We start from the raw sequence: 21,006 nt of genomic DNA, 5'->3' as shown, positions 1-21,006 counted from the left end.
GTGTTTCGTGCTTTATTTATTCGTAATATGACTTGTGCTCTCTCATATTTTGCTTCTAGCTGGATAAGTACATGATCTTAGTGGGATCCAACTTTTGAGAGTACTATTTCTGCATTTAAGAGGGTCCTTAAATCCTAACAGAGCCTACACCGAACTAGGTCCTAACCCAAAAGCCTAGGGGTCACCCCAGCCTGTTAGCATGCTTAAATAGGGATCCTTTCATGTGTGCCCCCATGTGTAAAATATATACAACTGCCATTCCCATATCAAAATTGCAACAACACGTAAAACACATGTACGTACCATTCCCAAACGTCTCAATGAAGAAAAAGTTGGGATAACTTTGGCCATATTCATATTATTATTTAATCTAAATTTAACAACAAAAATTCGTTTATTTTCGTTACTTTTTTAAAGTAATGTGTATCGTAGTAGTTATCTATATTAATTGAGATAATTTGATGCGATGGATTTTTAATGGCAAATTACTTTATTTACACTAATATTATGTAACATGATTTAGTTATATTTTGTTTTAATAAATTACTCTACTAGATGAGAATGTCTAAGGTTCTGTACAAGCATGAGTTGCTCCCTAGTTTGAATAAAATAATGCAAAGTTCGATAAATGGAAAAAGTTTATATAAAGTTGCAACCTTAAAATGTAGAATTAAAGATGCACCTAAAAAATCATCATAAAAAGTCGTTTTTGATGTTGAAAAACACTCGAATTGATCATCTCAACATCGATATATATGAATATGTATAAAAAAAAAAAAAATGAGTCCCAAAAATAGCGCATATTGTAACACATTATCTAGACCAACACTTTTCAATATTTTCATGTGTTTATAGATCTAATTGATTTTAATCATTGTTGAAGTTTAAAATTTTATAATTAGATATAAAAATAGATTTTCAGATAATTCTAAAAAAAAAATACAACAAAATTACATGTTATGATAGAATTTGGAGGTGCGCCTTAATTAGATTGTTTAAGATCACAATCTTATAGAAACCACACCCTTGATAAATATGATATACGGGAACTATAGCCTTCCCTTTTTACATTCATTGAAAGGGAAAAGATGTAGTCTGCCAAAGGTTGAACTAGAACAATACCTGCCCTCCCCCATTTTAGGGAGCCCATGGGGGCAATTTTTTCACTGCAAATTTGGCATACACACCATACTAATCTTGGTAAAGGTGTTCATGAAAATTATGAAAAAGATCCAAAAAATTAATTTATTTTATAGAGATAAAATGCATTAAATATAAGCCATCTATTTTAAGAAATAAAGATAGCAGTAAATCTAGGCCCTGTGGTGATTTGTTTTACTTCAAAATTTGTAGACTGCCTACCATCTTTTGATGAAGGAGTTGTATTTCTAAACACTGATTTTGCGTTCTTGAAGGGCTGATCTAATGGCCCATAAAATTGGCGCCTTGCGCTAATAAAGTCCCAAAAAAACCAATTTCCATAGTTTATCTTTAAAATACTTGTTTCATGGGCATATTTGTTGCAGCCAACAGAATGTGCATGCCAGGTCTAGGTGAAAAAAATCCCCCTATGGCCCCCGAAGTTGGGAAGGGAAAACAAATGTGGTGGCCCACCCAAAAGCAGACCAAATGTTTTCCCTTTGTAAAAAATAACACAAAAATATTTATATATTATCTTATATAAAAACATATAAAGATTTATGGATTTTAATATATAGTCCTTATATAATTTATAGATATTATATTTAAGGATTATTTATCAAAATACCATTTATCTTTTGTACAAGGAAGTCGCAATTATTCCTACTCATGAGATGTCAAATTGGATGGCTTGTGGTGAGTCACAGAGTTCAATATTTTTTTATTTTTTGAACTTTGTGTCTATTTAATGATACTCTTACAACACTCGTTTTGAAATTTAATGGACAAGAATGATTGTGACCCCTGTTTGTTTGTGCAGTTCGCTGTACAAATCAACGCACAATTATTCCCACTCATGAGATGTCAAATTGGATGGCTTGTGCGACTCACAAAGTTCAAGAATTTAGTTTTTATTTTTTAACTTGGTATCTATTTAATAATATTCATTTTGAAATTTAATGGACAATAATGATTGTGACATTTATATATAAACAATAAATGATCTATTTGTAGACAATCCTTTATATTTATATATACCTGTTTGGATTCGATTGAACCCAATCAGACCAAGACTCTACTTGAGTGGGGTCCAAGTCAAATGGGACCAAACCGAATCATACAGGTCTAACAATCAAATTGAGACCTAGACCTGGGTCAAGTCAACCCACCGCCTACGTCAAGTCAATGTGCAAGACTCATAAGGGAGTGAATACATGGTATGCTCCCCCAGGAGCATACAATCTTTCCACACATGATTAAAGAAAATGTGTGGAATACATGATTGGAAGAGAAGGTGAGCAAAGGATAGTTGGAACAAGAAAGGAGTATTTGAGGGGTGTGTAGGTTTTAGGGGGACGAGCGTCTTTTGAACAATATCCATTTCTCCAACATTTGCTACTCTTACAACCCACATCTATATAATTCCAACCTCATCCATTCATTCGTTCCGTTTGCTTATTTCTTGATTCAAGATCTCCATGCAATCCACATCTATATAATTTCAACCTCGTCCCCTCCTTGGTTACTATTTGCTTATTTTGGTGAAGCATTTGTATTTTGCATCATAAGATTTGTTATCAAGGGCACGTTTGGTTCGTTACGAAAAAAAATTCTAATAAATATTTTCATGTGAAACATTATTTGGTATGGTTAAGTATGGGAATATTTTCACATTGGCTATCAATTGGTGTCAAAAGATGCACTGAGATCAATTGGTGTGAAAATATTTCCAAACCTATTCACATAAAGAGTTTTTTTCACATGCAATTATTTCTCGAAAAATATTTTTATGCAAAACAAACGTGCCGTCAAAGTTTACTGTTTCATTCGGGATGTCAATATGGATGATTTCCATTTGTTCCTCTTCCTTTCCCTCTCTCTCTCTTGTAAATGTCATCTCTTCTCCCATCTGTTTGGAAGTGATCGGTCTTGGTCTGCTTTCAGAAGCAAATGATGCTCTATTATGTGCTAGCATGTGCTGGTCCACTTTTTAGTGTTCCTCAAATTGAAGACAAAGGGGTTCTACTTTCCCCAAAGTCATATCAAACATGTAGTCCTTGCCCTTTTACTTATTCTCACTGATTCTTACCTATTTTCCTCAATTTTTTTTGAGGGGAATGAATCTAGAAGCCAATGGGCCTGTGCCTACAAGAGCTCCAAAACACATAGTTAGTGGGAACTTTGTGGGTTAATTATATTCTAATCATAGAATATACTCTTTTTTTTTTTCTAAATTTGTATTGAATTCCTGAAGGCATGGAACTACTTTCACCAAATGGATCATATGGATAATGTGCAGACCATTTTCCCTATTTATTTGTACATAACAAATTTTAGTATGGAAAGTCACTTGATAGGGCTGCAGGCCTGTCAAAATTAATAAGTTATCACCTTAAAACTCACCAAATATTACAGTTCTAGCATAAAAAACTTTCAAATTGCTCGTCTTGACTTTGACCGTTATAGTTGTGAAAGAAAATTATGATTTCAAGCTCTAAAATTAGTGTTTATTGTAACACATTATATAAGCCATCTATTTCGCCCTAAAATAAGTGTTTTTGGATCCACAAAATCTGTATCATTTTTTGAGCTGCAAATTTTATAATCGATATTGCAATTTGATTTTAGAACCATCGTAAGGATTTCTGATGCCTAAAGTACTATCCGGATGAGGATTCGAATGTTTTCATAAAGCCTAGGATTTATAAATATTCCATCCTCTGAGTATTTCATCATCTAAATGAGATACAAAGATGATGTAAATTTTGAGATCCACCGCACTCCCAACTTTTCAAAGTGGCTTATGTTGCCAATTGGCTTGTATTGTCTTTTTCCGTTTGTTAATTCACATTTCATAATTATCTCAAAACACTTTGGTGGACTTATCGCAAATATGCTTTTTCTTTGTACTACAAAGTCCTAGATGACCAAAATGTCCTCTATATCGAAGAGGTTGAGTCTAACATGATCCATTTACTTCTCTTTGTTTTTTAGTCCAAATATGGCTCTTGAGTTATTTATGTTTAGTTCAATATGGCTCTCTCTTCTTTTATTTTTTTTCTTTTCGATAGTTCAACACTAGAAATCAAACATGAGATATGATACTATTAAACGTCAGCAGCTAATCACTTAAGTCGAAGACTGATTCCTAGCTCAATCTAGTTTGATAATATGGTTTTTTTTTTTTTTTTTTTCCGGTAATTCTGTTGGGAAGACATGTCCCTAGCTGTTTTTTTCATATAGATTAAGGAGTTAGCTTTTTTTAAAAGTGTCACCGAGTGGCGTCAATAGGATTAGAAACCACAACGTAGTGACTATATATGGGGGTGCTACACCTCTTGATTGCTTCGTTGGTCGGGCCTAATAATGAAAAATTATCATATGTCCATTTCTTTTAAGGGATGGATCCATAAGATTTCACCTATCTCAGTAACAAATAAACCTCTAAAGTTCAAATTCTGCTTAATAAATTGAGCACATCCTGCATATGGTGTAGAATCACAGCTAGGGCATACACCATTCGTTCTCTATAAGGACAGCCGAGATGAATTATAGCTTCAGTTACAGAGATTCACCTGATATCTAGTCTGGAGGTTGGTTGGTTGGTTGTTATTGTTGTCATTCTTTTTCTTTTTTAACAGGACGAACCGTTACTGCATTTACCGGTCATTTTGATCGTTATATGGAATCCATGGTAACAACCATGCAAATGGGATACTGTTCAAATGAAATTTGAGAGCCAGGAGACAACAGAGCAGAAGTAGGAGGCATGCTATCTCTCTTCTTGAGCATAAGAGTAATGCTCTTCTACATTGCGATGAAGAGCACATCAGTGTTCTCTCCTGGTCACCACTATGTTCTTTTTAGCAAGGGAAAGATTGAGGGTGTTCGAGATGTCAATGCCGATCGGTGGCCCGACTCAGAGCGGCGATGCCTCGAGGTGCATGAGGACTGCCATCTCATGAAATTGCGTTCGGGGTGTGTGTGGGCGCACACAGACATATCTCCCTCTCTCATTGATAAGTATGGTTTCCTGAATTATATTTGATTAGTTTTATGTTAACACAATGAATTGAAAATCTTTAGCTAATTGCATCAAATTCTAATATATGGGTTTATGTGGATATGCTATTTGGCATAGAATTGGATCGTTTCCTCACTTACTTAATCATCCGATTTGAAAACTATTTGGCCTCGGCTTCCACATTTGCTTCTCTATAGTAACGTATGTGGAGCTGCTGCATGTTTGGTTCGCGTGAAAATATTTTCATATAAAAATTTATCTCATGCAGTCAAGTATGATAATATTTTTATATTAATTTGTCTTAATATATTTTTTTACACCAATTAACAACTAATTGATGTAAAAATATTCTTACGCTTGATCACATAAGATGTGTGAAAATGTTTTCTATAAAATATTTTCACGAGAACCAAACGTGCCGAAGATGTCCCTTATCCATAGAATGGCAGGGGATAGTCGTTATGGCAATACTTACTATTTTATCGTAAGAATGGATGATGTCCCTTATCAATGGAATAACAGGGGGTAGTCGTTATGGCAATACTTACTATTTTATCGTAAGAATGGACTCAAAGCATAGGTGGTCACAGTGGTGGATTTTACGACATAAAGCGCATAAAATTAGATTATGACCTCCATGATCTCTATTCTTATTACCAGTACCAGCCACCCGGGGATTCCATTGAACGTTAACTTAGGATGGCTGGTATTTTAACTCCTGACATCGCACTAGCTCCGTTGACCTTGACCGTCGTGCCAACAACCTCAGGTTTTTATATTGAAAATTAAAGCCTCACCTCAAAACCCAATCAAAATAATGCAATTCCAGTTTTGGAGAACCATTTGAATCATCATCTCGATTTTTAAAATTTTGGATATGAAAAATTAAAATTCAAACTATAAACCTAGTGCAGATGTATTCGACTTCCAGATAGTGTGTTACAAAATACACCTAACTTTAGTATATCTAGTAATGCATTATATGGACCATCTACTATTGAATTCAATTTTCACAACTAGTGCTCATAAGTAATTAAATTAAAAGGCATAGGGAAAGTGTTATATTAAAGGGTTGAGTAAATTGAATTACGAAAATAAATGATTGCCACCGCTACCTCTTTCGAATTTTTAAGGGGAAAAGGAGAGAACAACGGCTAATAAATGAGGCTAGTGGAGATTAACGAGATGTTCCTCTCACTTTGATAATTTTACAAAGGGAAAGGATTATGTGGACCCACAATTCCAGTTTGGTCATTTAGACCGGCTGGTCAATCATGTCGTTGTGAGGATCTGATGGACCCAAAGCTGCCAAATCATATTTATCTAGCTAGGACACTCTTTTCTTTTCTTTTTTCTTTTTTTTGTAGGGGGGGTGGGGGAAGGGGGGGAAGGTTTGTTTTGATTTTGGTTTGGAGCTGTATATATATGTGTAAGAATGAATATGGACTGTCCATTTTGATGGGGTCAGATTTGGAGAATTTAGAGTTTGAGTTTTCTTTATATTTTTGAAATTGTTCTAATGATGTATTAGATATAGAAAAATTTCTACTTTTTTTTTAGTTGAAAGGAAAAACGAAAAGAAAAGAAGGTAGAACTCCACTAACGAAATTTATTTTGAGCAAAAAATGTGCTCCAAATCAAATCCTCTCTAAAAATAACTATTGATTTTGCATTTAATGGTTATTAGATCGTTGTGGGAGCACCCCCACACCCTAGTCTCCATGTTGTAGTTTCCATGCCTTCTGACATCACCCCATTAATACATTCATAAAACTAACTCCTAAACTATTTGAAAAAACAAGCAAGGATCCATCTTCCCCACTGAATAACCCCAAAAAAATAAGAAAGATCGGGAGAATTTTGAGCTCAAAATATTATGTTATTTTTCTTTTAAAAGTTGATCTTTAAATGGTTTGAGAAAATTTTAGATCATCACTATAGTTAATGGGGGCCTTCAAAAATCAAGGTAAAGTGCACCACCGTATTGTGTTAAACAATGCAGTTGCACTGCTGGAAAGCATTGTGATAGTCTAAAAATCCATTTTCAGCCAAATTGCCCTTACAAAAGGGCTTCCCCTGCAGTATAAAAGATCTATGCTTCTCCTACCATCCAGCCGTCCAATTTTGATCATGAGAGCCACTCACCGTTTAATCTTAGATCTGACGTATTAAAGTATTATTTATTAATTTTTTTATGCAAATTGTATGAATATAAAATTTGGTATGTGCCGTCTTCTCATTGAGGCGCACCTATAAAAATATTGAAAATATTTTTTAGATAAAATATAATGATAAAAATACCCCTTTATATTTTTAGGGGTATTTTGATCATTTTATTTTACTGGAAATAATTTTTTTATATTTGTCGCTAGTGCGAGTTTAATAGAGGATTGGATGTACAAAATTTGTGTTAAAATAGATTGTAGAAAAAATAAAAAATTAAATAGTGTAGAGACATGACCTTGTGATTTGGGCAATCTTAGCCCTCCATTCAGAATGGACAGTTGGATAAGGATACGTATATAAGTTTTATGTCGTAGGGGAAGTATTGAAAGCTTGCTCATTACAAAATTTAAAGCTTAAAAAAATGGTACAAATACGGATAACTCATATGAACACTTGAAAATGAACGGTTAGATGATATACTATTTTCTATATCCATACATCTCGGTTGAGTGATTAACTGGAGGGTTTTTCCACATCAGATCAACCTTTTCTAGGGTATTTTTTAAGTGAGTGTTGCTTTTATGATTTAAGATTAGCACCCTATATAAAATCTTTCCATAGTTAATGACCCCAAAAAATATAGTTAATTAAAAAAATACAACATAAATGAAAGAGATGTTGATTTAGTTAAGGAAAAAGTTTATATAAGGTTACAACATTATACTATACAAGTAAGGTGTCCCCTCATAAATCTAATAGAAAAAGTATTTCGAAGCTAGAAAAACTTTAATTGATCATAACATCCTTGACATGCATGGACATAAAGAAAAAAAACTAATTCCAAATTTAAAAATGGTGTACTCTGGAACATCAGGACCGTCAACTTTCTATATTTCAATTGTTTATAGATCTACTTGATTTGCATTATTTTTTAAATTAAAAATTTCATAATTAGGTTTAATTCAAGACGTCGTAAGGTTTTTGATACCGAAACTACATCACCTGCCAAAACTTATGATGTGTATAGTATAGAATAAGGTGAGTAACTTATACAAACCTCAGCCCTAAATTCCAACAATAAAAAATATAGATGTCTGTGACACAATTGCTCCATAGCCTGAAAACACCCATGATACATATAACTTAATAAGCTTATGACATCTCTCTTTCTCTCTCTCTCTCTTCTTAGTAACTTACCTATTTAACATCCATGATGCATGTAACTTAGCTTATGACATCACTCTCTCTCATGCAAATTAATGGCTCTCTCTCTCTAACTTAGTAACTTACATATATCTCTTTCTCTCATGTAACTTATTTTGTTCTCCCCCATTCCTCTCTCTCTCATGTAACTTACATATTTATCTCTCTTTCATGTAACTTACATATTTTCTCTCTCTCTAACTCTCCTGCAGTTACCAGGCACCACTATTGGCATTAAAAAGCATGGATAATTGCTGAAACCGTTAAAACCCCCCCCAACGTGGAGTCGGCTCCCTAAAAGCCCACCACTAAAACACCCCCCAATTGAATAAATCAACATAACAATTTTCCTATTTCATTAACACAGAAATAAATTGAACCGTGAAAAAGGGAAAAGAAAATTACCTATAAATGTTGGAGGGCTCAGAATTATGTGTTTTTAGCTACTACACTGTTCACTCATGGCCAACATGACCGAGATCCATCGTTTTTCCGGCCAAAAAGCTGCAGAATCTAGCGGGTTTGGCGTCGGACTTTCTGGAGATGAACGAGCAAACGGTACATCCACTACTATTGCATGCATCTTGTTTGCATGTTTAAGAGAAGGCCATGCTTTTTTCATGCATTTCTTCTATGGAACAGATGGGACTGAGAGAGGTCGAGTTTTGGCGAAATCTAAGCTGGTCGAATAGACGGTCCAGATTTTTCACATGTTATAATGTATCTCAGTATGGTGGGCTAGATTTTCGCGATGTTGATGGCGCTTACATCTATAATCAAATTCTCAACTTTACTGCATATTAGTCCATGTTTGATTTGGGAAAACTTCTAGATTGGATACTGGCACTGAGTAGCCGATGTCGTTCTACCTTACTAACCATGCGCTAATAAGCGGTGTTTTGCATTCTATTTTAATAGATTTTCCAAATTATTTATGGATGTTGTCAAATTCCCTTCGTTTCGACCAATGAAATCGAAACCTTGTATTTTAGGCATAGACCGAAGTAAATCTAACAATATTAACCCATCCCTAACCAAAAGAATTGATCACAAAATAGAGCATTGTCGAAAAGCTCATAATTATGAATACCCTAATATTTGCTTTTGAAGCACTCTATCCATAAAAATGCTTGCAAATTTTGTGGAGAGGGAGTCTAAAACCTTTAGCTCTCTGTCTAAAACCTTGAGATAGGATTCAAAGTTGTCAACATTTCTTAATTACAAGGTAGGCAATTTAACCATATGAACAGTCCCCTACTATTTTTCACCATATTAACCTTTCCCTATTATTTTGCTTAATTTTTTTTGTAAAACTCGTGTGTAGGTGGCAGCTCCAAGGAGGGGAATTTTCAATCAAAGTTGCCAGTGATTGCTGATCTTTTTGGACGAAATCCTAAGTTGGTATGTATTGTTTTTTTTAAGGGATTGTATATGACGAGATCAATTTATCTTTAGTACAAAGAGGTCGCAATTATTTATAATCATGAGATGCGAAGCTTGGATGTGTTATAAAGTTTGAAAAAAATTATTTTTAACTTTTAGTTTGGTCAATGGAATAAATGCAGCCACCCAATTTCACATCTGACGGTCAAAGATTAATTGTTTACGTTTGTTATCTTGCACTAAATATAAATGATCTCATTGTATATATATATTTTTAAAAAGTATATATACTACAATACCATTTACCTTTGATAGAACAACAAATGTAAAATCTAATGGCTAGGGTATGTAATAAAGTTTTTTATAAAATCATTGTTAAACTTTGAGTCAAGTCAAATGGAACAAATGCAACCGCCCAAATTTATATTCAATGACAAAGATTAATTGTACCAAATATAAAATACCTTATTGTATACCTTTTCATTCCCTAATGTTTTGCAGCTAGGGTAAAATAACCTTCTTGGGAGTATTTTCAAGCCCCCAGATTTTGGGGATATCTAGTGCAAACATCAAATTAAAAAAAGGGAAAAAAATAAAAAGAAAGAAAAAAAGACAAAATTAAAATGTATTTTTTAGCAAAAATGTTACAACATCGACTAGAGACTATCCAATTTTTTTTACAGCATATCTAAATGTTTAAGAACTTAAAATCATTTTTTTTTATTTCAAGTGGTTACATTGTGATTTTAGACAGACCCAAAATTTTATATTGGAAAATCCTCCTAAGTAGTACTTTTGCCAAGGGGTTGAGTATACAATGTGCTCCAATGAGGCAACAGTGTACATGCTCAACTATGATATATGAACGTAACTTGAAACACCACAAAATAATCAGAAAATTTCAATCATCCAAAAAGCGATGATTTCATTGGTAATTATCCTTCATTTAAGGGAAAAAGTTTACGTAATTCACTAGAATAATTGTTGATGTTGAAAAACCCTCAAATCTAATCAACTCGATTTTGGGATACATGGACATAAAAAAAAAAAAGTACTTCGATTATTGGAAATATCGCATCTTGTAATGCATTATTTAAACCATTAAATTTCAAGTATTCATATATCACTTGACATACTTACCCAACAGAAAAATATATCTGGTTGACATACTTACCCAACATACACTATTTTCGAAGCTTCGACTTTTATAATTAGAGATGAAAATAAATTTTCAAGTCATCATAAAGATTTTTGTTACTAAAATGACATCTTTTGACACTATTCGAAGGTGCATCTTATTTTGATTGTTTAGAGGCCTAGCGTTGTACAGACCACACTCTTAATTATTGTATTCTTTTTTAACTATTATTTTAATACAGATATTATATACAATAAGAACATTTACCTTTGATACACGGAGGTCACAAATACTTATAATCGTCCGATTTGAAATCTAGTAGTTTGGATGTATTACAAAGTTCAAGAAATTTTATTTTGAAGTTTGAGCTTGGTCAGCGGAATGAATGCAGCCATCTAATGATCAATATTAATTGTCACATACCAAAGATAAGAGTCTCATTGTATACTTTTCATTTAATATATATTATCATTGAATTGAATTTCTGTATTTATTCATATTTTCTCTTGGCAGGATCATCAATTGCTGGAGTTGATGTCGGAGTGGGCCAAGCCTCACCAAAATGGTAGATACCTCTCATCCTCTCGCTTTAATTTTGTGCACTTTCCAGCACACGTGATACATATGTCACACGTGCAAAACATGCTTGGTACATTTGTGCATACCAATTTTCCCTACTATTTCAAATAAAAAAATCATATTTTTTTTGGTTGAATGTTAACTAAAAAAGCTTATCAATAATAATTCATGTTCTCACCACTAATATTTGAACTCGTCATTTGAGCTCAGATTAGGGTTTTATAAAATAATAATTATGTGATTTTTTGAAGTCAATTTGAGGTTTAAATTAAGATAATAATTTAGTTTTTCTCGAGACGGTTCAAGAAATTGGTCTCGTGTCAAAGTTTATCTTCGACGCATTTTTGGCCAGGAAATAAATGGTGTAGCACGTGTGCATGTGTCTTGAACATGTTGTTTAGAAATACGAATTAAGAAGTCAAATATTTGTTGAGTGGAAGGAAGAGAGAGAATCTCTTGGATTGAGATGTTTATATGTTTCCTTATCATACGGTAGAAGGTGTTTCATTTTAATACGAGAGAGAGAGAGAGAGGGAGTTTATATCCCATTATATCTCCTAGATGGGGGTGGCAACCGGTCGGGTCGGGGCTGGATGCGGATCCAGACCCGAATTGTATTCAGGTCTAGTCGTTTAACCCGGACCCAACTTATCCGGTCCAAAAGGTGGACCCATAACCATATCCATACCCGTTGGGTCTTGGGTCTAGTCGAGTCTATTGCTACTGTAACTAAGAGCTTCTTTTCTTTTCTTTTTTTGCCTTTTTTTTTACCATCATATACGCATATTATTCGCAACAAGGTCACAATCATCCACCATTAGATTTCAAGCCATCTAATGGGCAATGATTTCATTCAACGGGTTGTATCATAGTATAATGCATCCATACTTTTGGAAAATCATATTTTTGGCATTTATAAGACCCCAAATTTTGCGCATACATTCTTTTAATCCTCATAATCAATCTTATGAAAAAATAAATAAATTTTCACCCTATATATGGTCAAAATGAGTACTCTCCAATAATGAATCTCGACTGTCTATTTGGCGAATTTCAATATCTAGGCCTTGACAAATTCAAAATATTTTTTTTTATTTTTTGGCAGTGTTAATCTAATGATGACAATACTATACAAAGACTATGGGAATAAAAAGATCCTTCTGAGGCATATTTCTAACTATCTCACTAAAATTGACGGCTTATATTAATTGGGCTAGAAAAATATTTTCTAGGGCGTTTTTTCAAAATTTTATTTTTTTGTGATTGTTCTTTATAATGAAAATAGTATACATCTAAAAAATTGTGTCAAACAAATGTCTCTAATATGGTTTTTTAATGTGGTTGCATTATATTAGGATACAACAGTTGCATGAAATCATTGCCCATATCTAATTTATTGTTTAATAGTTAAAGATGATTACAAGTTCTTAGTATACATCCAAACAAATAGAGCATGAAGCATTTTATTTCCAACAATTTATAAGTATGGGTCAGGTCCGGCTTGATGTGAACCTAGGTCTGGATAGTATTTGGATCTAGGTTTGGACCTGGAGTCCAAATGTTGGACCCATAGCCATATCCGTCAGGTCCGGGTTTAGTCGGTTCCATTGCCACCCTCACTATGAGCTTCTCTTATTTTTTTTGCCATTCTTTTTACCATCATATACCCGTATTATTAGTACCAAGGTCACAATCATATGCCGTTAAATTTCAAGCGATCTAGTTTATCGTTTAATAGCTAAAGACGACTACGAGTTTCTATTATACACCCAAATGAATAAAGCTTGAAGTATTTTATCTCCAGTAGTTTATGTTGGACCCGACCCAAACCTAAACCCAAATACTGTAAAGACCCAGATATTTGACCAAGACTCGACCCGCCAAGTCCAAATGTTAAATCCATGTCTGACATACTCAACGGGTCTTAAGTTTGGTCCGGGTCCATTACTACCTCTACTCCAAGAGATATCCTAGGAGGGAGGGGCAAGAGAGCAAGATATGGCTGTTATATCTCCCAGAGGAAGATAGAGAGAGAGATTAAAGTCGGAAGAAGAGAGAGAGGATTGCAAAAAAGAGAGAGATGGGGCTAGAGATTCCCATTATATCTCATAGAGAGAGATGGTAATTATATATCTTAGTTGATGAGAGAGAGATGGTAGTTATATATATTAGTTGATGAAAGAGAGAATTGTATATCTTAGTTGATGGGAGAGAGAGATGGTAATTATATATCTTAGTTGACGAGAGAGAGAGTGATTATGTAGCTTAGTTGATGTAGGTGTTTACGTGTGCCATTGATTATGCGGTTGGAGGTTTGTGTGGAGATGAGTTGTTTAATGGATAAAAAGAAATGTGTGGATTGGGACATGGTTGAAAGAGGAGGGAAAAATGGAGTAAAAGAATGTGAGGGATGTCTAGGAATTAGGGGGACAAGAGTGGGACCAAGCATAGGAATTGTGGTCCCCCACCCTTGTTGCTCCAGCACCCCTTTTTCTTGCATCAAGATCCCCAGACACCCCACTTTTATTTAATCCCTCACTCATCCTCTCCTCATTTTCAATACCTTATTACATTAAAAATATATATTATATTCTTAGGCAAAAGTCCCCTTTCTCTCTCTAAAAATCTCAGGCAAAATACCTCTCTCTCTCTAAAAAAAATCTCAGGCAAAAGTCCTCTCTCTCTCTCTCTCAAAAATATTTGGCAAATGCCCCTCTCTCTCTCTATAAAATCCCAGGCAAGCACTCTCTCTCTCTCTCGTACTACCAATGCCACTTATGAGCTTCTCTCTCTCTCTAGCTCCTCTCTTTCTCTCTCTATAACTTCTTTCTTTCTCTCTCTCTCTCATATCCTACCAATTTGCTTGGCCATTGGTGAGCATGACGGTCAAGGGCAGCACTGGGTGGGCGCAATCGATATTTTTTTAATGTTTTGGCGTCCTATGAAAGTAAAGCATAGACCAAAATATGGTAGGGTCTATACTCCTTGTTTATATGCAAATGTTATCGAATTTGTTTGGGAGGGGCCTCAAGGTTTGGCCCACAAAGGAAGCGCTTTAGCGCTTATTGCTAATGGAAAATTCGTCTAATCTCTATCACGAGTCCTAATCCAATTGACAAAATAGGAAACAAGATTAATATAGTCGGCCCTAAATAATTGGACTAAAGCTCAGATAATTATAATGATGTTCATAGCTAATTTTCCCAAAACTTAATAATTTTAGGTGCATGATTACAAAGTATTTGAAAAGTATATTTGAATAACTATTGCTTTATTTGAATATCGAAATAGCCCAACTAAAGCTTACGCTTCCATTCTCATCTAACATATTAAAAAAACACATCTAATGATTTATGGGTAGGGGCTCGTCATCCCCATTGAATTACCTAAATAAATGAATAAAAATACTAAGCGACCGGGAGGGAGGGAGGGGGGGAGGGATGTGTTCATCTCGCTTTAATTGAGGAACTAGGGCAAAAAATACTTCGAATGGATTAGCCTAGGTGAAGTGAAATTGATAACATTGCTTAACATCGTATGTGAGGAATCAATTGTGATGAACCTTAAGTTTTTGTTTAACCCTATTCCAACCATATAACATGGCATAATCAATCTCCACCGGTTTGTTGCTGGGAAAGGACGGTGGATTACCTTCGTTGGCGCAAGCATCAGCTCAAAATGAAGGGTGAAAGTATTATATTGGCCTCACTTTCTTTTGTGCAGACGAGGCATATATCTACTAAACACAAAAGGAATTATCTACGAAGATATAATTTTATATTTATTATAATGATGTTATAACTATTCCCACTCATTAGATGTCAAATTGGATGGTTTAAAATGAGCCCGAAGTTCAATAATATTTTTTTGGAACTTTGTGTGTATTGTATAACACTCTTACAACCACCCATTTTGAAATTTAAATACAATAGTGATTGAAACCTCATTGTATAAAAAATAAATAATTTATTTATAAACAATCCCAAGAGAAAAAAAGATGAACTCTGAAAAAGTAGGGTGTGGCTATGGGCTAGTCGGCCAGCCCAGTTAGACATACTCTCAAGACTTAGGGCGTGGCACATAAAATGCAGCCATAGGTCAATGCATGCCGGCCCAATAGACTTTTCAGATTGGGCTGGCCCGGCCCATTAACGATCCTAATGCAAGAGGACATGATTGCACTGTCAAAATGCGGGGTTGTTCAGCCATTTGAGTTGGACTGTAGGCAACGGATGGGATAATGAATTTGGGTTATATCAAGGGGGAGAGGGGTAGTTTAGATATATGTTGTAGAAATATAGGTCTTTACTAAGTCTGCTTTTTAGCTACATGGTACCATACATTTATTATATGGTACAATTATTTGGCACCAGTAACGTGGTCATCTTACTTGTGTAATGGCGGCCGTATCGCACCAGAACCATGTCATACAATTATGTGTGGCTCCCCCACTAATGTGGTTTTCCTTTCTCAGAAATTACTAATCTAAGCCGATTAATCCTTCTTGTTTGTATAATTAAAGACCGGATTCGAGGTTGAGTTGCCTAATTCGATCGAGCCACATTAATGAATACATAAAAATAAAAAACAAAAATTGCGGCAACTTTGGGGTTTGTCAAACCAGAATTGCCCACTTGATGATTGCAATCCTTTTCTCGCGGATTCTAAATCCCAGTGGGATTGACGGTTTTTATCGGATAAGTGTTCTGTGCGTCAGGGGATATGGGATTGTATTCATGTCTCCCTTACACGCCTGACACTCGTATTAAATATGGATGGAAAGTGATGGTCCCTCAGAAAATAAAAAAATAAGGGTTTAATTTTTTTTTCAAAAAATAATATCATTTTTATTTTTTTAAATTTATTTAAAAATCATATATTCTTAAAAAGTTAAATCTCAAATCCATCTTAAGAATGATCCGGGGGAGGGGCACATATCTACATATGAGTCCACGGATTCATAGAAAAACCTTATCCATTTTTAAACCATTGATATAAACATGTCCATCCTCTCTCTCTCCCTCCCTCTCCCTTCCTCCAAAAGCGCACACGCATGCATGAACACAGCACACACATGACCCCAATAAGCCGGTTCTATGGCATTTGTTGATTTTAAAAATTTGTTTATAAACTAGGTTTTTATAGAGCTTAGGTTCTAAACAATCAAATTAGAGTTCACCTAAAAAAATTCACTAGATGATGATGTTTTGATGCTCAAATATCCTCAAATTGATCATCTCAACATCAAGGTGCATGGACATGAGAAAAAAATGGATTTCAAGTTTTGGAAATAGTGAATATTGTAATGCATTTTTTTACTGTAAAATTTAAAGATTTTCAAGTTTTCATATATCTGCTCATTTAAGCTTTACAATTTTTAATTAAATATGAATATGTACTTTAAAGCTATCAGTAAGATTTCCAGCATTTAAACAATATTTCTTGACCCTAATTGAATTACGCATTACTTTGATTATGTAGAACCTTGGCTATGTACAAATCACACCCATAAAATAAATGTTTCTTTGTGTTTACTCTTGCATCATAAGGAGTAGCTCCTTCCCACCAACCTTCCTCCATCTTAAGAGGCTTCCTGAGTGGTATTTTCTTCATCTATAGTTATTTCCGACCACTATACTACACAACTAGTAGCTCGACGTTATCATCGTTAGCGTCGTTGCTTCTAGTGAGTCGACCTTGAATCTTCAAGGTTCCATGAGAAACTTCATCGGATAAATTTTAATCCCTTCCTCATCAAGCCTTTTTCCCAACTTTTGTTTTTTTTTTGCATATTTCCCTTTTATTGTTTTCCTGTCTTCTTTGTCTACAACAACCTATAATAAATATGAATATTATTTTTCATTTTATTAATCGTAGTTGAAAAAAGAGCAAATAAGATATTACTTTATCTTATTTAAACCTAATTTAACTAATTTTCCTTTCACTAATCTTTTCATATGTTTTTATTGAGTAATGATCATATAAGATCCTCCCTACCTATGTGTGTAGGACCCTAAAAGGGTTATCATCAAATTTGATATGGATCTTTAGAAAAGTTATTATATGGGTGTGGGATTTGATCTTTTTAGACATCCGTGTCAAATTTAATGATAATTATTTGGGGTTCTATACACATAGGTTGAAAAATGTCCTACAAAATAATTTATCGTTTTTATTTCCATGAAATCCTTTTTCTCTCTCTCTTCATTTTAAGACGAATTTTCCACGTCAATTTTCCATAATTTTCTCATTGACATTATTCGTTACTATATGATTGTGCAATGCATTTGGTCGTTTAAAAAACTATTTACCCCACTATGTTTTACGTTTATATTTGATTCAAGAAATTTCACAGTAACATTTGATTTAACACGTCATCTCCAAGATTCGGCGCACGCGGACCCTTTTTCCTTTGTGGGTTGGTATGTTAAGAGGAGAGAGAAGGGTTTTACGTTACACCACATTTTAGAGAAAGAAGGCATGCATTTTATGAGTTGAGAAAAAGCCTTGGAGAGAGACAAAAAGGATAGTACATGGTGTTTTCAAAATTCGTATTGGTGGGGCGGAATTTCTGGATAGATAGATATTTGTTGGATGGTTTCCACAAGTATCTTTCACATGGAATTAGAGTTGTGTGGGAAACGTGGATGTGTGGGACTATAATTTTATATAATCACCGCATACCAACAAAGTTGAATGGCAAGTTTTATAGGCTAGATGTGAGACCGCTTTGCTCTATAGGGCAGAATTTTGGGTGGTCAAAAAATAATATATCCATAAAGTGAGTATAGTGGAAGTGACGATAATGAGATGAATGAGTGATATATGACAATAAGATAAAACTTAAAATAAATACTTTAAAAAAAATTTAGGCGTGACACTGATAAGCGATAAGATAAGATATAATAAAATTAGGTAGGGTGTTATGCGTGGTTCAGACCCAGTATAGTACCTGTTGAAATGGTAGACTCAAAAGGATATGGTTGAAAGTAATGATAAAATATATGAGGATTTATAGTTTCATTGAGGATCTAACTCTTGATTAGTTTTCACAAAACCGGCTGATCTAATCGTTGACTGCTCGGTTAAATCGGAAGAGGTCATTGGCGATTAAAAATAGGATATGGTTTCTATGTGGCCAAGATTGTATATGTACAAGTGGGCGCCTCTTAATAAATATATATATTTAGATAGATTTTAAACCTTAAATTTGAAGGACATGTAATCTCTAACTAACACAGAGATCATGAATATAAAAAAATTAAATAAATTTAAAAAATTATAAATAAGAATTATAGTAAAAAACATTTGAATCGTTAATTTTTATTGGTTTTAAATGGAGCGCCTACTTGCGTCCATCTTTAAGATGGTACTTTACACTTTTTGGACCGCATTTGTAGAAATACGGCGCAACGCAATTTTCCTTAAAAATAAATTAGTTGGCCCTGCAGCTAACTCGGGCGTATTGTGTGTAGGTGAGGCCGCCCCTTCTGTCTTACTTTCTCTCTCTTGCACTCTCTTGCTTTCTCACGCTTAAACCGTGCGTTGTGAGAGGCCGCAATGCTAGCGCTGACAACGCGGTCGGACTGTTGTAACCGTCCTCCCCTAACCCGGGTTAAGCGCGATGGACACGAGGTCTGGGTGACGCTGACGTGGAGGATTAGCAAGTAACCGTGGTTTGCGGGCCTGCTTGTTAAGGGGAAGACAGCGTTGAACGCCGTTAATTTTTTCGTCAAATCGGGGCCTGGCCATGCCGGCGACGGTTACGGCGCTTCTGCGCCCGAGGAGCCGCCTTTTCAATCAATGCGCCAGAAATTCATCGCCCACCCGCTCCATTTGATTAACGCCTTAAAGGAGAGGAGAGAGAGAGAGAGAGAGGACTAAGTTTTGTTGGAGAGAGAAAGAGGGAGAAAATAAGTAGTCGTTTTGGATGGTATTTTTAAGTTTGGTAGAGGGGTCTAAGCTTGGTGAATAGACTGACGAGAAAACCAGTTGACCGGGTCACGAGGAGAGAGAACGTAAAGTAACGTGTCGTTTAGATAGAGGATAAAGGAGTCTCCAAAACTCCAATTTGAAAGTGATTTGAACTTTGAAAACTGATTCACAAAAAAAAAAAATTATTCCCTTGATATCCGGATACCTGGAAAATAAATTATATTATTATGCATAGAGCTCAGGCTCTAAACACCTTAGAATAATGTCGAGAAATGTGGTTTGAATATTAATTTTTTTATGAAAATTTTAAAATATAATTTTATTTTTAATTATAAAATTTTAAAAACTTTCAAATAGTATTGAAAAATATGATTTTAATATTAAAAATCTTTGTAGTACCTTAAAATATATTTTTATATCTAATTATAAATTTTTATGCTTAAAAAATAACGTAGATTCAACAGATAAATGAAAACTTGAAAATTGATGGTAAAAAAATGTATTACAAGATGCACTATTTTCAAAATTTGAAATATATATATTTTTATCGTTTGATGTCTATATTTTTGATGTTGAGATAATCAATTTGAAGAAATTTGAGCATCAAAACAACCATTTATAGTGACTTTTTTGAGATGCGCTCTAATTTGATTGTTTATAGCCTCATCGTTTATTATTATTATCAATATTTTTATAAGGAAAATTGTTTGGCAAACAAATGTTGCAAATGTTTTTTTTATTGGAATTATTATTATATTTTTTAAATTTTATTTATTTATTTATATTCATGATCTCCATATTGATATTACATGTCGTTAAAAATGAAGCATCAAAATCTATATAAAAAATAGATTTATTAAGAGGTCCGCATGTCTACATATGCGGGTTTGGTAGCATAAAAACTGGGTTTTTTTTATAAATAATGTAGGTAAAAGTGATATAATGGTATTATTTAAAATTCCATTTTCCAAATATGGTGGTAGATTCATAACTCATAAAAAGGAGATTTTATTTATTCCTATGACATGCAAATAATATGCTACTTAGGTAAGTGCACAATATTGGTTGTGTGATTTTTTATTGCACATGGTACTCAAGCAGCATCTACTTTATGTCTCCATCCGGAACAATGACATCTGTTATTGTTTTTTATTGCAACAACACCGGTAGGGCTTCATCACCGTTGATCACTCACAATTGACGATGGATAGCTCTTCAATTCAGTACTACAAGATAGACATGAGCAGTCATTACATATAAGAAAAGTGGGAGGCTCTAAACAACCAAGTTAGGGTGCATCTCAAAACAATTATCAAAAAGAGGTTGTTTGGTGCTCAAATACCCTTTAATTGATCATGTCCACCTCTAGATACCTAGATTTTAAGTTTTGGAAATAGTAGGTCTTGTAATGCATTTTTTGACTATTAATTTTCAAGAT

At 34.2% G+C, this 21,006-nt stretch overlaps 1 long non-coding RNA gene across 1 annotated transcript; it reads left to right on the top strand.

Annotated features, from left to right (window-relative positions):
• The first annotated feature begins 8,942 nt into the window (after positions 1-8,942).
• LOC148783402 (uncharacterized) lies at positions 8,943-19,197 on the top strand. Its single transcript, XR_016049921.1, has 4 exons — positions 8,943-9,091; positions 9,858-9,934; positions 11,568-11,619; positions 19,109-19,197. It is a non-coding gene; the product is annotated as an uncharacterized LOC148783402 (long non-coding RNA).
• Positions 19,198-21,006: the final 1,809 nt, after the last annotated feature.

This window comes from Amborella trichopoda, chromosome 2 (genome assembly GCF_054954075.1).
Source record: "Amborella trichopoda isolate Santa Cruz 75 chromosome 2, AtrichopodaSantaCruz75HAP2 v2.0, whole genome shotgun sequence".
Classification (NCBI taxonomy): Eukaryota; Viridiplantae; Streptophyta; class Magnoliopsida; order Amborellales; family Amborellaceae; genus Amborella; species Amborella trichopoda.
The sequence above is the reverse complement of the archived record's forward strand: the minus strand, read 5'-3'. Positions and strand labels throughout refer to the sequence as shown.